The 24,568-nt window shown below is 44.5% G+C and overlaps 1 pseudogene; it reads right to left on the minus strand.

Annotated features, from left to right (window-relative positions):
* Window positions 1-23,195: 23,195 nt before the first annotated feature.
* LOC112913245 (peroxiredoxin-1 pseudogene) lies at window positions 23,196-23,871 on the minus strand (annotated as a pseudogene).
* Between the last annotated feature and the right edge of the window lie 697 nt (window positions 23,872-24,568).

The raw sequence follows: 24,568 nt of genomic DNA on the forward strand, positions 1-24,568 counted from the left end.
ATGTAGAGGGGTTGTGAAGACTATGGAAATGAATCCTAGGTTCCACATGCCACATCTTTGCTGCTCTAGATGCCTCATAATCCTGGCCAGCATTATCTGTGTGATCATCTGTTTAATGGCTGTTTGTATGGCTGGACCATCCTTCCATGGGGACAGAGACTGTATCTGGCTTTTCACTGTGCCACTGTAATATCTGGCACATGGCAAATGCTCAACCAATACTTGTTAATTTTGGCTGACTTGACAAAGTTAATGATGCTTTTTTAAATGACGAAAAGAATACACAAATGCATACTGTTGGAAAAATATTCTAACATTACAGGAAAGGCTAAACACTCATTTGAGAAGCCCCTAATCTAAAATACATTCGTTTTGGCAAAGTGACCACAGCAATCAGTATGATAGATATTCTTTTAGTTTTTGGAGGATTTGTTTTGTTTTGTTTTCATTTACTTACAAATATATCTGTGGGAATATATGGTATTGTCCTGTGACTTCCTCAGTTTCTTCCAGTGGTTACATCTTATGTAATTATACCATAATATCAAAACCAAGAAATTACATTGGTAAAATGTGTGTATATCGTTCTATGCCATTTCATTACCTGTAGATCTGTGTAGCCACCACCATGATCAAGATACAGAATTAGTCCATCAGTAAATTATTCTAACTGTTCATCACCTACTGCTTTAAAGTCATACCTCCTCACCCTCCACTGTTCCCTAATCCCTCCCAACCAGTAAGTTTTCTCCTTCACACTGATTCCGTCATTTGGAGAATGTTGTACAAATAGAATCATACAGTAATTGATCCTTTTGATTGTGTTTTTTTCACTCAGCATCTTGCCATTGAAATTGAGGCTTTGTGCTTTTAACATAAGCCACACTGCTGCACGTGCTTTTAAAGTGGATAGTATTTCCCCATCCTTCCCCTTGCAGAACATTCAGATGTATCCGATTCATGCTGTCATCTCCTATTCCACAGACTAGTTCCATCGCACCGTCATAGTGTCTCTACAGATTGCTGCCTGTGAGTTCTTTGGCTTCCCATCAAGGGGCTGCTGGCAGGGTGATACCTTTCCCCAGCCCCTTGCACAGAGGCCCCCTCATCTCAGCCACTGCCTGGAAGGTAGAAAGAAGGGTATCAAGGAGAGGGTACCCCACAGATTCTGTGGAGGAGTCTCACATCTGTAAGAAAGTTCTTGTGGTTCTCTAGTCCCTCCTGTTTCAATCCTTTGCTGAGAGGTGACTTTTCCTACCATCCAGAAACATAAGTGAGCTAGAAGAGGAGGAGAAAAATGGATGAATGTCTTTCCAATTGCTCACTCTTGTCAGTGGGTAATTTCCATGGCAGTGATTTCTGACCCCAGTGCTCCAGAAAGACACCCCCCCAACCATGTACACCCAAGGGATGTAGGAGCAGGTGATAGAATGCCCATAAGCCTTCTTTTGCTGTCTCTAGGTAATAAGACCATTTCCTGTGTGGTGAGTGAGTGGAGGCTTCCCACAAGCACGTGGTGAGGTGCTGACTCTCAGGTCCTTGGGTAAGGTAACAGGATAGAAGTGAGACTCTGGGAACCCTCCTGTGAGCCCCACTGAGCCAACATGAGTTACCAGCTCTCAGTTCCATCCAGAGAGAACCCTCTCATGGTTTTCAGACCAGAAAGCTTTGGCAAGCCTCAAGTCTCAAACTCTAGTACCCAAGCAAGCCTGATCTGTAGACTCTAGGCCTGGGCCTCCCACAAATTCCTTTTCTGTCTCCCCACCCTTCTCTTGCCATGCTCTGAGCCTTTTGGACAAAATCTTGGGCCTGGTATCCATGTCTGGGAAGCTCAGAACTTTATTTAGAGTTTTCTTATTTTTTGGGAGAATAAAATGGAACTCATTTTAATAGACTAAACCAGGAATCTAAACTGAAAGCAGAGGCCATGTAAACAGAACCCTTTTATGTGGTGGCTCCAAATGAGTTTACTTTAACAAAAACAGGACAAGTAAATAAGTGAGGTTTACAAATATAAACTGCAAAGTTGCTGAAGTGTGAGATAAATTGTCTAAGGCCCTTCTGTTTAAATTCTACGGCCTGGCATTTCTCCTTTTGAGTTTCTATCAGAGGGAATCTGGGGAGGAGAGAATGTTCTGTACAAGAGAAAAGAATTTCCCATAATGGGGCCAGCCAATGATCTGATTAGGGGACCTCCTGTAGGGGCCAGCCAGGGTTAGCCCTGCCTCCCTCCCAGGGCATGGGGAGATACCTGGCTGGTGATATCACCTGAATGGCCTCCTCCCTTAGAAGCAGCTTGTTCTGTGACCCAAGAGAACAGGGCAGTGGTGGAGGGGGATAAGGAGTGGACCTTTAGAGGAATGACGAAAACAATTCCGTTAGGTATCATTGTTACTTGAGGGGAAATCTCCCTCCATTATCCACCGAGGCATAGGGTGTGTCCAGCAGGTGGAATTCATTATGAGGATGCACGTCCTTGCCAGAGGGATTGGTGACCTGGCATTTAACCACTCTCCCAGGGGGGAAAAAAAAATCTAAACATGGCATGAGATTTCGTCTGGATGGTTCTGAGCCAGTCAGTTGGATCTGGAGGGGAAGGGATCAAACCAAGCATAAGCACTGTGGGAGAAGGCAAAGAGTGAGAGGGGTGGTAAGAGGACTGGGTGCTGTGGTGTGCTAGGAAGCAATTTACCACTGGCTATTGGGGTCATAGAGAGAGCCCTGAGTTGTCTGTGAATGCTATAACAATAATATGTTATAGCATAATAACAATAATGCTAATAATAATAATAATAATAATAGCAACAATAATGCTAATAATAGGGGCACCTACTATGTGCAAAGCACTGCACTAAGCCTGGACAGGAAGCATCTACTTCTATCTTCATAGCTAGCTTCTCAACATATGATAGTACATCCCATGGAGGCTTAATCACAGATAAGGTTATCTAGCTGTACCTTAGATCCTGCCCAGGAATCTTCATTTAACCAAGCTTCCAGGTAGATTTTATACAAATTCAAATTTTAGAACCACTTCCCGATTGGGTAGATATTATCATTCCTATTTTTAGATGAGGAAACAGGCTGGTTTCAGTAGCTGTCCCCAGGTTATATGTTAGATTACTGGCAGGTCCAGCACACCAAACTGGTCTACCAGTTGCCAAAATTAACCAGTAGGCTAGAAGGGCTCCCACAAAGTAAGACTGAATAACCAAATGAATGAATGAGTGAATGAATGACATATTGCTCCACTGGGTCTTCACTGTGGAATTCAAGAGATGAGAGCAGAGGTATACAAAGCCAACAGGAGTTAATTATGTTAGTTTTGGGGTGCGGTGAGGAGGCTTGGAGTGGAGATAGCGGACAAAGGATTGTAGGATATTGTACTGATGGTCGAATGACTTCCTGTGTATCTGGTACTGTGTGAGTTTTACATCAGAGTCTCATTTAATCTGCACAGCAACTCAACAGGAGAGATGCCATCATCCATGTTTTACAGGTGAGACTCAGGAAGAACAACTCACTGAATTCACCATTAGGAAGCAGAACAGCTGAGGTGGAACCTCAAGTTTTTCAGAGTCTATGCTTCTTGGACGCTGATAAATTGGAACGCATACCTACGTGCTATAACTCTAAAGGGGAAGGTGAAAGACATTCGGAGGGAGGGTGGAGGCACGTCATAGGTAGCAGGCTTTCTGCCAGTCCCAGTTTGAGCTTGGGCAATGGTTGGGAGAAACACAGTGGAGGTTCACCAGTTGTCACAACCCTGGAAAACACATGCCTGTGTCTGTCCAGTTCCTGGAAAATGTCACTGTGGTTGGGGCGTTCCCAGTGCTTGTGTGGACAGATAACTATCTGCTGGCAAAATGACTCTCTTATGGCTCTTCAGTAGCCCAGTTCCTGAATTCTGTATTCTCTGGGTCAGTTCCTGAATTCTGTATTCTCCGGGTCAAGTGAAACCAGGAGCATCTCTTCTTGGAACTGAGACCATTTCCTTGGAGATAAAAACCATCAACAGTGATTAAAACCTCAGAATGCAAAGGAGGTGGCTTCTAAAGAATGTTTTGTCATCCTTTCCTCTTCATTTTTGTCATCTTCCCCCCTCTGAGCTTTGCAAAGAGCTAATGACAAAGCTATGAAAGTAAATGTCTTGCTGACTAGCAGAGGCACATATTTGCTTGGTGGGGGGGATGGTGGTGGAGAGTCTGCATCCTGCCAGGAAGATGGCCCTCCTGGGAATCCTTCTTGATTCCAAGTTTGGAAGCAACGTGACACAATATAATTAACGGACAGATCGGTGTCTGCATGGAGGCTTTCTTTAGAGGATGTCTGGGATTCTTTGGGCGGGAGAAGGTAGGACATGCAGCTGAGGGTAAGGCATTGACTAGATGCCTTTGCCAAGTACATGCTTTTTAACAACCAGCTCTTGCGTTCTTCCTTTCTAAAGCATAGAAGTAGGGGGAAATGGGTAGCTTTCCTGGATCACCTTTGGGATTATAAATCAGTATAGTTTTTCTGAAGTTCATGTTGGTAAAATGTCACAATCTTTGATTATTGATTGTTATAAACCACTAGCGCTTTGGAGTAGTTTGTTACTGCAGCATAATTTATACACATCCTGACTAAAACACTGGATAGTAATTCACATTGAGGGAAAGGTCATTTGTGCCCTACAATAGAGCCCTATGCACCTCTATATTAAGGAGGTAGTTGACCTTATTGATATGTAAGGCTTTCCAAAATATATTTTTAAGTGGAAAAGGCATGACACCAAATGGCATGCATGGCAAGATCCCAGTTAAGTAAAGCTAGGAGGCAGGTATGCTGTAAGGGGCCATCTGCATTGAAACACTGGGCTGTGTCTTACCCATCTTCCCTCGTGGTTGTCTCTGTGCCGGTCCCAGGTCCCTGGTTCTAAGGTGGATGGCTTCATGATTTTAGTTTCTCAGCAGCTGCCATTTGTACGATACTATAAACATGTGGGAAGCCAAAACCTATAAAATCTGATCTTTGCTCTTGCCTCGTGACACACATCATATGTGGATTCCCAGCACCATAAAGATCTCACTGGGTGCTGAGGTGTGTGAAAAGTGCTTGATGTTGATGCATTTGGGAAGACACCCCACCCCCACCCCACCAACTCCCTGTGTGGCTCATTTTCCCTCTGCCATTCATCATGATGCATAGTTGCCCCGGATTTATGAAAAGACATTTTCCATGTTTGATGACTTCACACAACTCTGTTTCACGTTGTACTCTAATACCACCCCTGCCAGTCAGAAAGTGAAAACTTAACTCAGTCTCTGGCAACCTCACTGCTTCCTACTGGTAGTGATTGCTGACGTGACTGGCGTGTGGTTTTGCACGGCTTTCCCAGCTCTCTTGGTGTCATGTAGGTAAAACGCAGGGTGATTCACATCAGCCTTTGCTTGTGCAGACAAGCATCTATTTGTTAGTAAAGGTGGGTCTCCCTATACTTAGGAAGACTTGCATGAATACTAATTTCATGCTAAACTGGCTATTGCTAATAACAGGAGCAGCAGTACTTACCTGTCACTTACTGAGTGTTGACTGAGCTGGGCCCCATGCTAAGCATGTCATGTGCGCTATCAAATCTGACCCTCGCCCTATATATCTCTTTGAAGTAGAATGATGATAAACTGCACTTCACAGGTGGAGATGCTGAGCTGAGATATAAAGTCGATGGGCCAGGCTCACTGAGTTTGCACGGGGTAGTGCCGCCATTACAATCCACATATCCTGAACTCCAGATTGGCCCATGGCTTGGCAATGGTGCAGCACATATTGAAGATGGCCCTCGCCCCTCACCATGACTTCCCACTGATTCCTTAACAGCCTGGATCTGACCAGTGAAGGGAATGGGAGATTGAGCCCATTAGTACACAAACAAACCTCAGCATTGTTCCCCATTGGCACTTCCCAAAATAAAATCAAACAGAGCCTGTCTCCCTTCGATCACTCTGTTGGTTAAACCCATCTTCAGCCATGCCAGCCAGGTAGTCCATGTTAGTACACAAGGCAGCTTCCACACAGAATGCCCAGGGGCCCATTCTTCCTCTCTGCCATAGAGCTTTCCTTCTCTCGAGAGGCTACCAAATGAAATGGGGCTAGGGGAATTCTAGTAACCTCACAGCCCTGCAGGTAATTGGCCCAGTTCTCTTTGGCCTGAAGTTTCTGGTGTGAAAAGACCAGAGGAAACCATGATTTTAGATAATTCCACCTTCCCTTTAGTTTTGCTACCCCCTCTATGAGGCCACTTATGCAGCCCAGTTGGAACATCCCTGGTCTCTATCCCACCAGAGAAGGTAGAAAGGCATTTTCCTTCTCCAAGGACCAGACCCAAACAGCTTATGATAACTGATGGGGTCCCTCATAACCTGGCCTGTGTGTTTTTCTCTTACGATTGCCACCACCTCATAAGTATTATCCCCTCTTCTGAACTACTTTCTGTCCCATCAACATACCATATCCTCCCAACCTTTGAGCCTTTGACTGTGTCATTTCCCTTCCATCTGGAACAGTTCTCTCCTGTGTCAAAACTGCATGCAGATCCTATGCTTGGGGAAACTGAGCTCATCCCTTAGGACTAAGATATATTGCTCTTGCTATAGGAAGCCTTGGCTCACTAGTACCCTCTCAAACACCCTTGCCTGGAAGAAATGCACTTCCACCCCACGTTCCCAGCTTCTCTGGACTTTTCACTAAAATTAGAAGGCTTATCACACCATTTGACGATCTGACCCTTTTCTGATGCTCCCTGACCTTTTGATTCTCCCAAGAATATCCATACAAATTTGGGAGAGGAGTCTCTCTGTGAGAGGAATTCTCTCCTATCATGCCTCTTGACTAGTTGGCTACCCGATTTTTTTTATGAGGCCCCTGGATTGCTGGCAAGCTATGGTGGTTTTTTATTGTACATGGTCCATGAACGGAAGAGTACTTTTAAGTAAAGGTTTATTCGGTGCAGAATGATAGTGAGATGGAAAGCCTAACCTGGGATCCTGGACTGTAATTTCCTGTTTTGTTTTCCATCCTCTGAAATGCATATGTACTTCAAAACAGCTTCCTCGCCGCCGTCAAGAGGGAGAGGGAAGGAGGGAGAGAGAGAGAAGGAGTAGAGATGACAGATTACATGTCTATCAGTTTCACTGTGCATCACCAGCACCTTAGGTGACCAGCAAGTGATGGACAGCACGGTGAGGGGGGAGTTCAGCTGTACAGGGAACTGAGCCATGGTCAACATTCACAGACATTTCAGTTCGGCAGCCTTATCTCTGCCACTGCCTTCCTCTGCAGGGGAGATTTCTGCCCCAACAGCCACGGCAAGAACTCACACACTGGTTATCAGCAGGCTTGTGTTTTCTGATACTCACTTTTCCTCCCCATTCCTGCTGATGAAAACTTTTGCTTTTCCCCTGGGTTTCCATTCCAGCCTCCCTACTCCCACACCGGCTCTTCCCAGTGCCCACAACCCCCTATATTCTCTCTCCTGTCACCCTTCCTGCTTTTATGTAAATGCATCACTTTTGGCAAAAGTAGTGCTCCTTCTGGCCATCCTTACATTTCTAGCATGCTGAAGCTCCTCTTGAATATGTTACAGAGTCCTTGAACGCATCCTGGTCCTTTGCCCTGGTATTACACATGTCCAGGCCACTGATGAACCTGTGGACCACCCCAGAAGCCTCTTGGATGGTCTCGCTGTCCCTGCTTCCCTAGGAGGGATGACACAAAGAAGGCATTATGCCAGTCTTTGTCTGAATTTGTCCCTCCCACCATATTGCTGCTGTTGCCATAAGGACCAGCTTAGAACTGTTTATATTAATTCAGATGCTCATTGGGGGTGGGTGTGCAAAACCAAACAACACACGCTGGGGAAAAGTTGCAGGTGTGCCGGGAGAAGAGGATTAACTCTGCTGTGTACAGGCTTGTTTCTGTGGTGACCACATGCATTGCTCTCCTTGGAAACGCCTGGATTTGGTTTGATTTGCTGTGCTGAGTTTGGTGGAGTGTGGGTCATTTCTGGAAAGGTCAGTGTAGTGGGTGGGTGTCCATCCTTTGTGTCTTTTTGCCTCTGTTTCTCTCTCTGCCTCTGTTTCTCTCCCCCTCATCTCATACACACAGAGAGTAATCTTTAAGGACCGTTTCAGCCTTTTGGGGAGACATAAACAGAAAGCCCCCTCTACAGTGAGGAGGCTGCATCTGAAAAAGAGCCTGCTGGGCACTCTGTGTTGCATCAGGAGTTAATTGAATCCAAGTGGACAAATATTTGAACTCGATTATGGGCTGAGGCATTTTCACAGAGTGACTTGGAGAGTTCGTGGGATTCTCTTCAATTGGGACATGGCCACCAGAGTGTGGCCACTGGGGAGTTGGGGCCGCCTTGGGGCAAATCTACTCACTCCTTAGGTTGTTCTGCCAAATGCTCTTACCAAGGTGTGGTCCTTGTCCAGTGGCCCCACATGCGCTTCCTCCCACCAAAGAGCATCCAGTCTCATTTATGAGTCTGTGTTTGCCTGTCACCTCGTCCTGAGTATAGCCAGACTGGGTCATGAGGTATACCCCTTGCATGAACGCTAGGTGTCCATGTGTCAGGGAGTAACTGAAGTGCTCTGGCCAGAATAGCTCCACAATTTGGCCAGTTTTATCCTAGCCAGGTGTAAATGTTTGCCCTTGGCCAAGCCCACAAAATACCTCCTCCTTAAACCAGGATGTTCCCTCCCCACTTGATGAGACTGGGAAAAGAGCCCCAGTGTTCCAGTGGTAGGGGTGAGGGTCTGTGGGTCCTGCTTCTCCACCACCCCCATCCAGAGAGGGAACTGTCAGCCCTCCAGCCTCTTGTTGGGGCTGCCTTCAAAGGGCTTAGGCCTGAGGGCCTGTTCACTTGTCCCAAAGTGTCCATGCACTGGAGCCTAACAGCTGGAAGGTGGTGGACCCTCCCCCACAATGACCCACTGTTCTAGCCAAAGACCCCAGAAAGGCAAGCTGGAGCAGAGCAAAAGCAGCCGCTCTGTAGGAAGATGAAAGCCCACTCCCTTGTCACCCTGACTGCACCTCCTGCCTTCACACTACAGTCCCATGGTGGAGGTTCAGTCCTTTGATGATGCTGGTGGTACAAAGAACATTGTACAGCGCTCACAGAGGCAGATTCAGGGCCAAGACCCCTCTAACACGAGAGCCTGGGAATAAGAACATGCTGGAAACTAGGAAGGCCCTTTCAGTATTTGCCTTCCTCAAAAATAAGTCCTCAGGACCACAGAAAACATTTGGCCTCTCCTCCTGAGAAATAGAGCTGTGCTGTGTCTTCCACACCATGATGGATTTAGCCCTGAGCTGTGGCAGGGGAGATGAGGGGAGCAGGGCTGATCTTCAGGGTTGCCTGCCCCGTCTCCATTCCTCTGTCTCCTGCTCCCTGAAATTGAACTCTGCTGAGTTTGTGGCCTTAGTTATGAGATGTCTGCATGTTCTGCCTTTATCTGTACACTGATCCTTCCCAACCACCCTCCTACCTTCTAGTTGTGAAGCAGTTCTCTGGGGAAGAGTCTTCGTTTACCCTCGTCACAGCCGGATGAACATCCATTAGCCTTGTCGGGTAAATGGGTCCTTTCAAACCTCTCCAGAGGTACTCTCATCCCTCATCTCTTCTCAGAGTGCTGACTTTTTTTCTTTTTTTTAATACACAATCCTGCTAACCTCCATCTCTTGGATCCTTAGGAACCCACAAACTTGCCTCTGTTCCAACCAACCCAATCTACCAACCAGAATCTGCTCCTTCTCAAAGCCAGAGTGTGTTTGATGATCATATATGGGGCTCTTGCAGCGCAGGTCTCCAGGCTCCACACGTGGCAGGTTGTGATTCCACATGTCTGGCAGGGCCTAGGAATCTCCAGTCCATCAGACCCTTCAGTGATTCTCTGTATGTGGTCACCAGATGCTGCTGGGTGGGCCATTGCTCTTCTGCAACTCCAAAGCCAGGAGGTCTGGGTTTGCAAATGTCTGTGCTGCTTAGTAGCTGTGTGATCTGAGAAGAATTACTCAAATGATCTCAATGTCAGTTTTCTCTTCTAGAAGCATCTTGAAAATCATAATGCCTCTCTTCAAGGATTGTCATGAGCGTTGTATGAATTGATGTGTATGGAACCTTTAGTGTGGTACCTAGCACCTAATACCTAGTTAATGCTAAACAAATGTCACAGGCTGCCATTATGAATATTACAGCGACTGTTTTGATGAGTAAGTCCTTTGATTACTTCCTCTCAGATCTGGATCACCCTAATTTGAAAACCTGCTCCCTCTTGTTCTTAGCATCTCTCTTTTTATTTTTCTGCTTCCGTAGTGTCTCCTCCTTCCTAAAATAGCTTTGTTCTTTTCCAGTGAGTTTGTGCTAAGTCTCTCTGCTCCTTCTCTAAAAGATTTATCTTCACTGAGCCTTTTCTAGAACATAGTTTGGCTTTTGCAATGAAGTTTTCATTAGGGGCACAGATTGTACCCCTAACACACACACACAGAAATATGAGCCTAACAACCTTTCACCCTCCTTCACCTGAGATCAGGCTTACAATGTTGACTAAAGCCATTTTCACATTTTCCTGGCATCTACTGCTTCACTCCAATCCCATCTCTCACAGTGTATGACCACCTCCAAGGTTACTTAAATTAGGATGCCAACTGGAATAGCTTAAGAGACTTGAGGACATCCCCAAATTCTGAAGCTCACTATATGCTAGCATCCTCCTGCTCAGATCTGCCCATCTGTTGACTTCTAGGGACAGATATTGGCTTTTCTATCTTAGGAAGGAACCCGGCAGCTGCTGCAGGGGGTCCCACTGTCCAGGCCCACAGCTGGGAAAGTTGGGAAGGGCTGCCTCTCACCTTCCAGCAGCTTCCATGCGGGTGAGGCCAGTGATGTGGACAATCACACTCATACATCCTCTCTCATTCAGTTCTTTAGTCCTTTGTTCCTGGCAGCTGAGCTCTTTGTTTCCTTCCATTGAAAAGCCAACATTAGTACCTGGATTTTTAGTCTTTCCAGTAAAATACTGTTTGTCCATTCAGAGAGGCCTTCTTTGGGGAAAGAGTTTGTCCCCAGAGCTCAGGCTAACTCTCCAGCACTTTGTATTGAGTTTGGAGACCAAAGATTCCAGAAAGTAGGGCTGGTTTTCTTTGCTTTGCTCTCTGTGGTTATATGTAACCCCTCCCCTCCCCCCACTCCCCCATCCCGTCCCCCACCCCTGCCACTCTTCATCTTTCCACCTTTGCCTTCACACTCAATGCCATTAATGTCTTCATGGACTTGTTACTTTCCTACACGATTATAATCATTTATTTGTGTACACGCTCCATGTTTCTCCTCACTAAGCTGTGAGCTCCACAGGAACTTTTACCTCATATGCGTTTTTTTTTTTTTGTTTTATTTTATTATTTTTTTTTTTTGCTGCTGTATTATTATACAGAACGGGGCACGATACGTGGCAGGCAGTCATTAATGTTTAATAGTAAATAAATGAAGCAAGGAAGCGAACAGGATTAGACATCTATGAATTCCCTGGCCAAATACCATGTTTAATATCCTCACTAATATCCCAATATCCATTTCCTAGAGGGATTTTGTGCAAACAACATCCCAGAATGAACTATGAGAAGACCAGAATCTTCCCAGGTAGATATACTAACTTCATCTTACAGGAAAAATAAACAAACAAAAACCCAAAACAGTGTGTTCAGGGGAAGAGCAGGTATGATTGGAGGGACACCAAGAAATATATCTGACCCTCAGGGGAACTACCTGACCTTTCTGGGAAGGGCAAGACCTTTCAACTCAGAGAGAGAGAACCTCATCAGGAAGGTTTGCATTTCTGCCAAGGGACAAGAGACGAAAACAGGTTTGAAAGTAGGATGCCTCAGTGAGCCAGATTTTCAGAGCTCATGAATGGAAGAGGAGAGGGCAGTGTGTCACAGGGTAGAGGCCGAAAGGGTGCCCCAGAGATGAGATACACAGCCCCTTCCAAGATCTTGCTGCCTAATGTCTGAATTCATAGTCCAGGCAAGAAAGGGGCCCACCATCAGACCCTGGCTTGGGTCCAGAAACCAGTTGGGTATAGGCTCTGACTGGGGGAAGTGGGGCAAAGGGGAATCCCGGGCTGGCCTGGAGAACTGAGGGATGGTGCCCCACAATAAGCTCCAGGGATAGGTGAGGGCACAGGCACAAGCCAGACCTGGGGTCTCAGCTGTGGTGTATGGGCTCTATCTCACAGGATAGAGCCCAGGGGTCAGGAAGGCAGGGAGGAGGCATTCCCTGAGGCCTTGGATGGAGAGGTCAGTTTATGGGGCGCCTGTGGCTTCCCCTGTGGGTGGGGAGGGAGCTGTTAATGGCGCTGACCTGAATTGGACAAATAAAGATCCCTTTCTGAGGCTCCTTGTGTGTTCTTCCTCCCCAGCAAGATTCCCTCCCCTCTGCGTGAACCTCCTCCTTGCCCCATGGTGACCAGGGTAATTCTCGGTACAGAAAGCACTGGGTGTGGAGGTGGGCACCCCACAGGCTCTGGGACCCTCCTTTCCAGGTCCAGGGTCCAGCCTGTGACACTTGTCCCGGCGTGGAGAGAAGTCACCTGAAAACACTTAGCTGAGCACTGTGGTTGTGAAAATCTCAAGGCAGTTTAAGCATTCAGAGAGAGACACACACACACACTTGCTAGTGTGTGCAGCCCCGGGATCCATGTTTTACAAGAGAGCCGGGCAGTGCCGAGAGGGGCCTCCGTGTTTTTCATATTTGGCCTCTCCCACACTCGCGGCCTGGTGGGCGGCTTTCACTTGAAAGTTAGAAAACATTCCAACCCTCGCCCGCTAGTGTGACTCCTGATACGCCTCATAAACTATTCATAAAACAAAATGATTCCAGCCTGACTTGCTTCCCTGTCTTCCTCCTCCTCTGGATTGATTTGCCCCAGCCTGTGCTGCACCCTGCACCTCCCTACCTTCCTGGGTCCCCCTTGGGGACCTCACTAAACCAGGCCTCGCAGCCCGGTGCCCATGTACAGCTCTGCACACCTTCACGGGAAGCCTTGGACTTCCTCTCACATCAGTCACCTTGTCCGGTGTGACCTCTGTCCTTCTGCATAAGCCTGGCTAGGCCCTTTGCTCCTGTTCTTCAGTATCAGGGGCGTTCAGAAGGCTTGTTGGCAGGATTGACCTTTGCTGTGCCCCCTTGTCCCAAACGACTAGGTGCTGGGAAGGCCTGAGAAGGTTGTTGGCTGCGTTGCCGTGGTTGTCCCAGATTCCCCAGATGCAGGGTGTGACTTGTAGAGAAAGGCCACTGGTGATTAGAAATGAAGATGGCAATTGGTGCATTCTCCCTTTACCCAACCCTACACTCAGTGAAAGGGAGATTTTGCATCAGACTTGGGTTCAAAGCTTGGTTTTGACACTTCCTTGCTGGATGGCTTCCTTAAGTTTTGACTTCCTGTCTGTATACTCATCCATCCATCCATCCATCCATCCAGTAATTAAGGAGCACCTACTATGTGCCAGGCCCTGTTTTAGGCACTGAGGGCTTAGAACCAAATAAGCTGATGAGTTTCTGTCCTCATGGAGGTGATCTAACGAACCAGGAATAGTAAGAGGACCTGCTTCAAAGATATAAGTGTAAAATATCTATTAGTTGGAGCCACAAGAAATCGCCTTTTTTTGGAGGCTGTTTGAGTTTCAGTTACTTCCTGTGAATCAAATGGTCAGCACCTAGCACATAGTGAGTCCTCAAGAAAGGGGCAGGAAATGGCCATCTCATGTACAAAGAGTTTATGTGCTCCTCACTGAGGACAAAACTGACTCACAAATGTCTGGTTCATTTGATGAAAAATGCAGTTGAAATCATGTATTATTTACAGCTCATGTTTTTTTATTAAGTGTTATGAGCCCATGAAGTCTTGCGAAGCAGCTGACAGGAAGTAGCTTGTTGAGTTTTACCCTGTGTTTTAATGCTCCCGTCCGCCAGACCGTATGACCAATATTTCAAAATATGCTGATCCTTTTCTTGAGTAAATCAGCAGAGCTTAAAACAGACTTTGCATTATTCAAAGCATCCATAGGGGAAGAGCGGGTGAGGAGGAAGACCCTGTGTTAAACATTTATGTCTCACTGCTGAATCACAAACGCAACCTATCTTTACTAAAACCTCTCCAAATGGTTGAAATAAATTTCATACAATGAGTCTATTTTTTCCCCCTCCAGAAAATATACAAAAGCAGGTGTCTAGACTTCCTGGTGTGTTAAAAAAGAAAAAGAAAAAAAAACCCTCAGTTTTTAATGTTTACTTGTTTTCATGTGCAGTTAGGGTTGTTAAGAAAATATTGGCGAAGCTTCCCAGGGATTCACGTTGCTGTGGCGTTTGGCTTTCCAGGACATTAAGGCAGGCACCAACTGCTGCTCCTATGACTCAGTGGTTGAGAGCAATGGACCTACAACCAGAGGACCTGACTTTGCATCTTGACTCTCCTCGTTTCTAGGAGTATGACTGTGGGCAAAGTGTGGGAAATAAGACTCTGCTTCTGTAGAGAATTTGCAAATTCTCAAGGCAAACTCACACATATAGGAAGAAGAATAAAATTTGAGAGTATGCTAGATTAATCTACTATGTCACTTCAAGCTGGCTTAATCTTAGAAGGTCATTAATTGGCTTGTAGAATTCAGAAGACTAAGTGCAGTCTAACTTCTGGCATGACTGGATGCAGGTGCTCAAAGTAGTTAGAAATCCATCATAATCCCTTGGCTCTGCTTACCACTGTGTTGGTTTCTTTCTCAAGCAATATGTCCTCCAGTGATGGCAAAGATTATCCCAAAGAGACCTAGACTCACCGACTAGCTTCACAATCCAGTATAAAAAGTCCTAGGATTGGTGTCATTGGTGTGGCTTGGGTCATGTGCCCATCTACGAATCAGTCACTGCAACTTGGGGGCCAGAATGCTCTTGTGGGCCAGATATGTGCAAGTCAATGGAGAGTGAGAAGAAAAGGGCAGATGGAGTCCAGAGAAAATATGGCTTCCTCAAGGAGAAGTGGTGTGTTCTTCCCAGAAAGGGGATAATAGATGCCAGGAATGGAACGATAGATTTCTGCTACAGGATGGCTTTGGGAAGAGGTTATGTGTGTGTTCTATGCCAAGATGCTACAAGTGAGGAAACACAGGACTGGGAGCTGGCACAAGACCCGGGAAGCTCTGAATGAAGTTTCAGTTTGCAGTAGAGAGTGGTGGATTCATGGTGAGCTACAGTAAGAAAGGGAGGGGAAGGAATATAGTAAAGGGGAAGGAAAACGAGAGCAAACAGAAAGTGAGACAAGAGAATGAGGAGAGGGAGAAAAAATAGTGAAGGGAGGAAGAGAAAAGAGAGACTGCCAGAGAAAGAAGAGACTGGGGTGGGAGGGAGAAAGAAGGATCTGAATTGTTTGTCATGATATTTTGGTTCCAATCTTTCAGTTTTTCCAATTCAGGACTGTTCCAGACTCTTGCAAGTCTTTCTACCAGTTTTGACAACTCTATAATAGATACTAAAATTGCTGTCCTGTCTGTACTTAGGGCTGGCACTTCAAATGTTCTAAGAGATATGCATTGTCTTTCAAAAGCATTACGTAAGAATGAGGTGCATAATGATTTGTGGGAAAGAGAATGCTTCAAGACCCCTCCCACACACACAGCACTGTACCTCTAGTGCATGAGTCCTTCCTTATAAAGGGGTTGTTCTTGGGAAGACATTGAAAATAGGCTTTGCAATATCATAATTCCTAATTTTCCCTTACTTTAGTAGTAGATAGGGCTCCAGTCACGTGCCTAGCTGTGTAGCTCCATGAATTTTTACTTATGTGTGTGTATAAAATTTTTACACCTGAGTGATAATATACAGAACAAAATACATTTCCAGGACCCCGGATGCGGGCTCATTCCCAGTCAGTGCTATTTTTCTAGTGACATAGTACCGCTTTTAGTCTGTCACCATTGATCAGTTTTGCTTGATCTTGAACACAAATGGAGTCACACAGTATGTACTCTTCTGTGATTAGTTTTCGCCAATGCAGTGTCTTTGAGATTTACCCATATTGTCAGATATATATCAGTAATTTGTTCTTTTTTTTTATTGCTATGTAGCACTCTATCATATGAATAGAGGGCTATTTATCCATTCTCCTGTTGATAGATATTTAAGCTATTTCCAGTTTGGGGCAATAAAGCAGCTGTGTATATTTTTGTACATGTCCTTCGGTGGACATAAGTTTTTATTTCTCTTGCACATATACCTGGGAATGGAATTGTCTAGTCCTAGGTTTGATTTAGATTTAATAGGAATAGCTAAATACTTTTTTTCTAAAATAGGTTATCAGTTTATGCTTCAGCGCTGTATGAGTTTTATTTGTTCTATATCATCACTAACACTTGACGTTTTCAGGCTTTTATCTTTAGCCATTCTTGCAGGTTGGTAATAATCTCTTAGGGGTTTTATTTTGCATTAAAATGTTATGACATTGAATTCTGTTTAGTATGCTTATTGGCCATTTGGATGTCCTTTGCTGGCAAGTCTCTGTTCAACTGTTGTCCATTTAAAAAATAAATTCTATTATGTTCCCAGACTTTTTCTTATTGATTTGTAAGAGTTATTTCTATATTCTGGATATAAGTCCTCTGTTAGATTTCCAAGTTTTGTGTATATTTCCCAGTTTCTTCACTGTTTTGATGGTGTCTTTTGATAAATGTTCTTCATTTAAATGAAATCCAGTTTATCAGTGCTTTTACATTATGGCTAGTGCTCTTTGTGACCAGCTTAAGAAATCTTTGCCTATTCTAACAATTTAATTTATAACCTGCTGTTTTGCTGCCTTCCAGCAGCATCAAACTAGAATAAAAAATGGTTTCCTTAAACTCAGTGGATTCTAACATAGATCCAGGCACTTTGGATGCTTCCAGAGCTATTTTTTAGAAAGAATTACACTGAGAGAAAATGAGAGAGAGATATACCTATCAGCAGAATGGAACAGGAGTCTATCAGCCCAGATTTTCTCAGCTGTATATGATGAGAATCATGTGAATGTACAGGAACAGAGCTAGCTGGCCTCAGAGGTTACTGGAGCCAAGGACTGAGATCACCTGGAACTATGTGATTCTTTTTTTTCCCATTCTCTCTGTTGACTTCTTCCTTCAGGCAATTTGGAGGAAGGAGGGATGGGAAGACATGGTGCTAATTTTCCTGTGTTAACATCCTAGCCAGTCTATGAGTAGGGAGGAAATGAGCAGGCAGTATCTCTAGCCTGACTTGGGTCACGTGGTTGGAATGCTGGTGTAATATGATTGGCTGAGCCTGAGTCATGACCCACCTCTGTGGCCAAGGAGGTAGGTTCTGTTACCATAGGAAGAGGTACCAGGCAGCCTGAAAGGCTGATAGAGCTGCCTATGAAGAGAAGCTCAGTTCAGCCACTGAAATGCTGAGGTTTTTTTTAAAAGATTATTTATTTATTCATGAGAGACAGAGAGAGAGAAAGAGGCAGAGACACAGGCAGAGGGAGGAGCAGGCTTCATGCAGGGAGCCTGATGTGGGACTTGATTCCGGGACTCCAGGATCATGCCCTGGGCAGAAGGCAGCACTAAACCACTGAGCCACCCGGGCGTCCCTGAAATGCTGAATTATCCTACTTTGTTTTTAATTGACCAACAACTTAGGTTTCTGAGCAAAGTCTCAAACTTCCCTTGAATGACCTGTCCATCCCTTCATCTATCCATCCAACCATCCTGGTTGCTTCTTTAAATTATTTGTGGCTTACGACATAAACACATACAAGGTGATAATGATAACGTTAAAGCAAAAATAGGGAATTGGGTCCAGGAATAACATAAAGAGACATAGGATGGTGATGGTTAAGAGTATTAGGAGAGTATGAATTCCTCAAAGACAAAGAAGGTCTGTCTTCATCTCAATTCCAAAGCAGAGCTTGGTGCCATGTGGGAATTGAGAATTCATTTCCAAATGAAAAGAATCAAAATAACTAGAATCTAATGCCTCCTTTTATTCTAGATGGTTTGTGTGTATTGTTTTTCTTAATATTGTTTCTAATATTTTATTTAGGGAAATTTTCAAATGACAGAAATGTTGAATTGAAAACATAGTATAGTGATCATCACATCACATACTGACCACCTCAAACTGACAACTGCTATGCATGGCATGCTTGATTTGGTCTGTTTCTATTACACATATCATTTTAAATCATTCCACTAATTTGTTATGAGGGAGAGGCTAGTATTCCTGTTTTCAAAAAAAAATATTTAATTTATTTATTCATGAGAAACAGAGAGAGAGAGAGAGGCAGAGACACAGGCAGAGGGAGAAGCAGGCTCCATGCTGGGAGCTGGATGTGGGACTCGATCCCAGGTCTCCAGGATCAGGCCCCGGGCTGAAGGTCGCGCTAAACTGCTGAGCCACCCGGGCTGCCCTCCTGTTTTCCCTATGGAGAAATAGAGATTCGGTAAGAAGCTCACTCTGCTATATGCAATATTGCCTTCCACTGAATGAGCAAATCTGGATTCCACCTCTGGCCAGTGGTCCTCTTGCCACATCTGTCCTGTGGCTCCCTCTATCCCCTCCCTCATACCCCATGCTCATCTTCTCAGAAGAGAGATCTGGGTCCTGGAATGTACTGGAGTCTAGGAAAAGGTCGCTGTTCCAACCTTTTTTAAAAATCAGCATCATAATGCAGAAGGACTGCAAACTAGCTTAAGCCTGGAGGTAATTCTTCTGCCTCTTCTAGTGCCTCTCACACAGCACATCCTATAAATGTTTGTATGCTGGACTGAACAAATCTGGCCACAGACTGGACCACTGGGAGGTGAGGTGAAAGTCCAGATTTGAATATCCACTACTTGTTTGTTGACCTCCTGCCGTGTCTCAGGCACCATGGTATATGCCCCATTGCCTGAATCTTTATTCAGGACTTGGTTATATGTCACCTCCTTGAATGGCCCACACTTTCCCCTCATTAGTCAATTTTTTCACCTCTCCTTGTTTTTGTCACAATTTGAAATATTTTTTTTGTGAATATATACATATATATAATCTACCTGTTTATTTGATTTCCCCCTCACTCCCCCAACCCCAACCTCATACACTACAAAGTACATGATGGTGGGGAAACTTCACCTGTCTACCCTAAATGCCTGGAGCAGTATCTAGAAATAATAGGTGCTCAGTAAGTATTTGTGGAGTGATCAACCGAATTGCTTACATTTTTTGAAATCTGTGATATGGAACCCAGTCTTGTACTAAGCCTTTATTATTTGCTAGGTACTAAGCATTTACTATGTACTAAGCCAATTCAGATAAATTTGGTTATCTGGTTTGTATCTCTTAATAACAGTATGAAGGTAGAGTGAATTAAGGAAATTGAGGCACAGAGAGGATCAGTAATGTGTTTGAAGTTACACAGCCAGGAAATAGCAGAAGTGGGACTTAAAAGCAGGCCTGGCTTCGCACCCACATGCACTTTGGCTCCTGTTCCTGAAAGCCCTTGGTGTTGTGAACCAAATATTCCAAGTTGGCTACCAAGGGAGGTATTGCCTGGCTTGTGGGCACCTCCTTTCCAGGTATCTATGGAGGAGGGGGTGAAAGAAGAGCTCCTACTTCTGATCCTTCTAAGATTTCCCTGCTAGCAGCTCAAACCATAGGGATGGAATGAAGGAGAGCAGAGGCAAGGATGCTAAGTAAACTAAAGGAAGGCTTTCAGGAATCTTCCTGGGTACTCCTTGAAAAGACAGCCCTTACAGCAGCTGGAGAGCTTAGGCTTGATTTAGCCATTTCTCCCTATCACCTTGAAGCAGGCTCCCCACCATCCAAGCTTTGGCTCTTTCATCTCTAAAATGCAATATAATAATCCCTGATACATATATAATAATCACTCAGTATTGGACCTTATTTTCAATGTTAACACATTACTTTAGCTATTGATGTTATTAATAGCTACTATGACTGTCGATACTAGTAATGTGCTTTGGATAAGAGACAAAATTAGATTCCTGATTTTGGCTCTGTGACTCTTAGCCAATACGTCTCTAAGTTTCAATGGGCTCACCTGAACTCTGGGCTTACTAGCACCTGCTACTGTATGCTGACCTTGCGGGGCTCAGTGTTAGAAGAAATAATAGGGTTTAGAGAGGGCAGAGGGTGGTACACATGGAAAAGTTTGTCATTTCACTGTAGTTGATATGAGACAGGGGAGAAGGCAAAGGAAGGCAGGGCCTGGAAGCCCTAGGCCATGGAAGACATGCCCTTGGCCACTTCAAAACCTATCAAGATCTGTCAGGAAATCTTGGAAAGGTATAGTTGGAAAGGTATAACTAACGGTCATGTGTCAGGGAATAGCATGTAAAGGAAGTGGCTTTCATTTTTTGATCATTGTAGAACCAGCCAGTTCTGAGAGGCTGCCTGCTGGACATAGATTATTTTTGTCCTGAACAGGCCCAGGCTTGGTTTGATAAGGCAAACGACATTTGGACAAATTCTGAAAGAACTTCTCTTTGGGAAGATGCCATGGAGTACAGCCCATACCAATGGTGTGGATTTTTTCTTTAACATCCAGTGCACCTCATGTTCAAAATAGTAATTGAAATGTATGCTGTTTATTACACTCACATATGTTTGTAATCAAGGTACAACTCTAGTGGATGGGAAGCAAAAAGCTATAATTTGCTGCTTAGCATCATAGCTGTCGTACATTCATTTATATTGCTTTATTTATCTTCTTCTCCATAAAGAACCTTCCATATTGCAAATTTATTGAATGGTTAATGGCCTAAAAGTATGGGGTTCATTATGGAGCGATGTATTTATTGCAGTGTTAATTAAATAAAAGCATTGTAATCTTTCCAAATTGAACAATTATGTTCATTTAAACATCTTAAACAGAAAAATCTTTTATATACTAATTGAGTTGCATAATGAAAAGCATGTGTAATGGAAATTTAAATCAAAACAAATACTGAAATAGTTTGAACAATTTTTTAAAAAATAGAAAATGTCTACCTCCATCTTTATTGGAGATCCTCTTAACGGCCAGCTCACTCTCAGAATTCATGACCTCTGAGCAGAGTGTATGGTTTCAGAGCCCATCGGCCACCCTCACATACCAGCTGGCCAACCCTTAGACATCAAAGTTCTGGTTGGCTACCAGCCGCAGCCCCTGACACTCTGGCTGTTAGCCTAGATCCTGACAGGCTGGCTTGAGGCCTGTAGGCCGAGCTGACAGCCTTTTCTACAAAGTCTGATGAATGGTTTCTGGCAACGGATGGCTCTGTTCTGACTGCCTGTGAGGGCAGTACCCCGTCTAAAAAATGTACACTGTCTCTCCCAGCTTGCCTGGGGTTGGGGCTTCAGAAGTGCCGGGTGATGCTGATTTTTTACACCCAAGAGGGGTCTTTATTTGCTCTGGGAATTCCCACTCCCTCCCCATCTCTGTCAGGCTGTGAGAGGTTGGCGACAAAAATGGGGCCATCGTCAGCATTAGAGGGATTAGCTTTATTGGTGCACTCCAGTAAAGATTTTTCACTGCCTATATTTTGTGGCTCTAGCCCATGCTTCAGTTATTTAGGGCTAAATCTTAAAGTAACATTAAGTTGGTAGGAAGGGGTGTGGAGAGAGAAAAACAGGCACATTTTTCAACTAGATGCTCATTTCCTGGTCCCACAGAAGGATTTATGTGGGATCCTTGGTTTGCCCACGTCTTATTCTCCTGTTTTGAAATGGTCTTTAGTCTAGCTAGACTCCATTAACGCTATGTCTTGGATACAGGGCAAAATGCAGGAGGGTTGCCTTCCATTTTCTGACACCTAGAGGTTGCTGGGATTATCAAGAGGCTTAAGGATAAATCACTGTACTAAAACCTTCAGTTATTAAAAGGTAGCGACAGTAAGTTGCTTTGGAAGCAAATTCTTGCCTGCCTTATCCTTAGGATGAAGACTTAGAAACATGAATATCTAATAAAAATCCCCAAACTGACTAAATACATTAATAAAAAGGGCTTATGGTGGCATAAGTGAAAAAAATATATACTCTGATTAATCATGTGATTCAGGCACATTTTTCCTCTGTCTCATTCATGAAAACTTGCCCAGAGTGTCACTCAAGCCAAACGGATTGAAGCGGATCCCAAAAGATTGGAGAAAAACCTCATAAGGTCAACTATGTCTAAGGTTATGGTAGTGAGGTTGATTGAAGAGAGGCGAGTGCTCAACATGGAAGGTATGGCTCAGTCAAAACTTGGATAAGAGAGTGTCAGGGCTGGTTTCAGTTTCTCAAGAGTCTGGTCACTGGCCTTCACTTTACATGTAAAAGGAAAAGGCCATTCAAAGGGGAGCCATGCTAGAGCCATGTTAGCTTGCCCTTCCCAGGTATAGCTCAGCCGGGTTCTAACTTCCAGTGTAATCTCAGGGGCTGGAGGGGCTCTGTGCCATTGACTGGTGGGGGGCATTGGCACTTTAATAAGAAATTCTGCCCTTTGACCACCTTCTCTATGCCTCCTACAGACCAAGTGCTGATCTTCCAAGCTTATTTTTGCAAGAAACTTCTTTTCTCATGGTTTTGGTCATAGTCCTGCCATTGAAAGGTGCCATTTTGCAGAATGTAATAGAGAAGTAGCACCAGGTTGTGGATGGTTGAGAGAGAAGGTCCTGAAATAGTCACTGGGTGTCTGACCCATGTTTTATTCCCAATAGCGGTTATGAAGTTATTTTTGGAATTTTCGGTGGAAGCTCTCAGGGGCTTGGGGGATCTTTGAGGAGTAAAACCACTAATAATGATAACAGAAACAACTCACCTAAGTTCAGACAGCTAATAGATGGCAGAACTAGGATTTCTACTTAGATAGGTTAGCTCCAGTGTCCACACACTTGACTACTATTCTATTTTTTTTTCTCAGTTCAAGTTTAATAGAAACAACAAAAGATCAAAAGTGATGCCTTGCTACTGTACGTATCAGTTGGCCTGCCCCATAGCACACCTCAGACCATTCTCTCCAGAGGAAGAAAGGCTGGCCTCCCCAAACCCTGTGGGAAAGGGCTGTCTTGTCCCATACCACATACCACATACCACATCTGCAGAGTCTAAAGTCTTGTTTTAAGCATGACAATAGTACAAAAAAAGATTCTGTTTTCATGGATGCCCCACTACAGCCCGGCCCTAAAATGGCGAGGCGCTCACTTCTGCTTAGAGAAATATTCTTTGTTCTTCTGGACATCAGGCTTGATGGTATCACTGCCAGGCTTCCAGCCAGCTGGGCACACTTCCCCATGCTTGTCAGTGAACTAGAAGGCCTGAACCAGTCGCAGAGTCTCATCCACAGAGCAACCAACAGGAAGGTCATACAGTGATCTGCCAAAGGATACCTTTATCATCAATGATAAAGAGGCCCCTGAACGAGATGCCTTCATCAGCCTTTAAGACTCCATAGTCCTGAGCAATGGTATGCTTGGGGTCTGATACCAAGGGAATGTTCATGGGTCCCAGTCCTCCTTGTTTCTTGGGTGTGTTGATCCAAGCCAGGTGACAGAAATGAGAGTCCACAGAAGCACCAATCACTTGACAGTTGAGTTTCTTAAATTCTTCTGCCCTGTCATTGAAAGCAATGATCTCCGTGGGGCACACACAAAGGTGAAGTCAAGAGGATAAAAGAAGAATACAACATATTTTCCTTTGTAGTCAGATAGGCTGAGGCCTTTGAACGGGCCATCTGGCATAACAGCCGTGGCTTTGAAGTTTGGAGTAGGATGCCCAATTTTGGCATTTCCTGAAGACATCTTGCTATGGGCAGCGCTGAGGAGACTAACCGCCGAAGACCAGTCAGGAAGAAGACCTTGACTACTATTCTAAACTACTTCTACATAATACCAGTTCTTTGAACACTAACTCTGCTCTTCAGTTATTACTGATGATGCTAATGATGATATGAACAGCTCCTTATGGACTTACTTGTGTTGCTATTTAACGGATGGACACACTGAGGCTTGGAAGGGATTCCTAAATTCATTCCCAGGTCTTATAACTGGTAAGTGATAGTCTCAGCCTGGGCTGAGATTAATGATGTTTGTAAATTTTCCTCCTACCACACCTACTTCCTCTCTTCACCTTTAAAGGAGGGAATTGGGGCAGCCCGGGTGGCTCAGGGGTTTAGTGCTGCCTTCAGCCCAGGGCATGATCAATTGGGTCCCACGTCGGGCTCCCTGCATGAAGCCTGCTTCTCTCTCTGCCTATGTCTCTGCCTCTCTCTCTCTGTGTCTCTCATGAATAAATAAATTTAAACTTTTTTTTTTAAGAATAAAGGAGAGAATTGACTGATTTAGTCAAAATGAAACCCCCCTGGGCAAGTTCACTGGTCACAACTACAGAAGAGGAGGTATTTTTAATCTAAACAGAATGGATGCCTGGACCATTTGCGTTCAGGATTTCTCTTTATTAGCATGAATAATTGGAACATGACTATATCATCTTGAGAAATAATGCCTATGCTGATTATTGTTGTGGTCATTTCCA

Source organism: Vulpes vulpes, chromosome 9 (genome assembly GCF_048418805.1).
Source record: "Vulpes vulpes isolate BD-2025 chromosome 9, VulVul3, whole genome shotgun sequence".
Taxonomy (NCBI): domain Eukaryota; kingdom Metazoa; phylum Chordata; class Mammalia; order Carnivora; family Canidae; genus Vulpes; species Vulpes vulpes.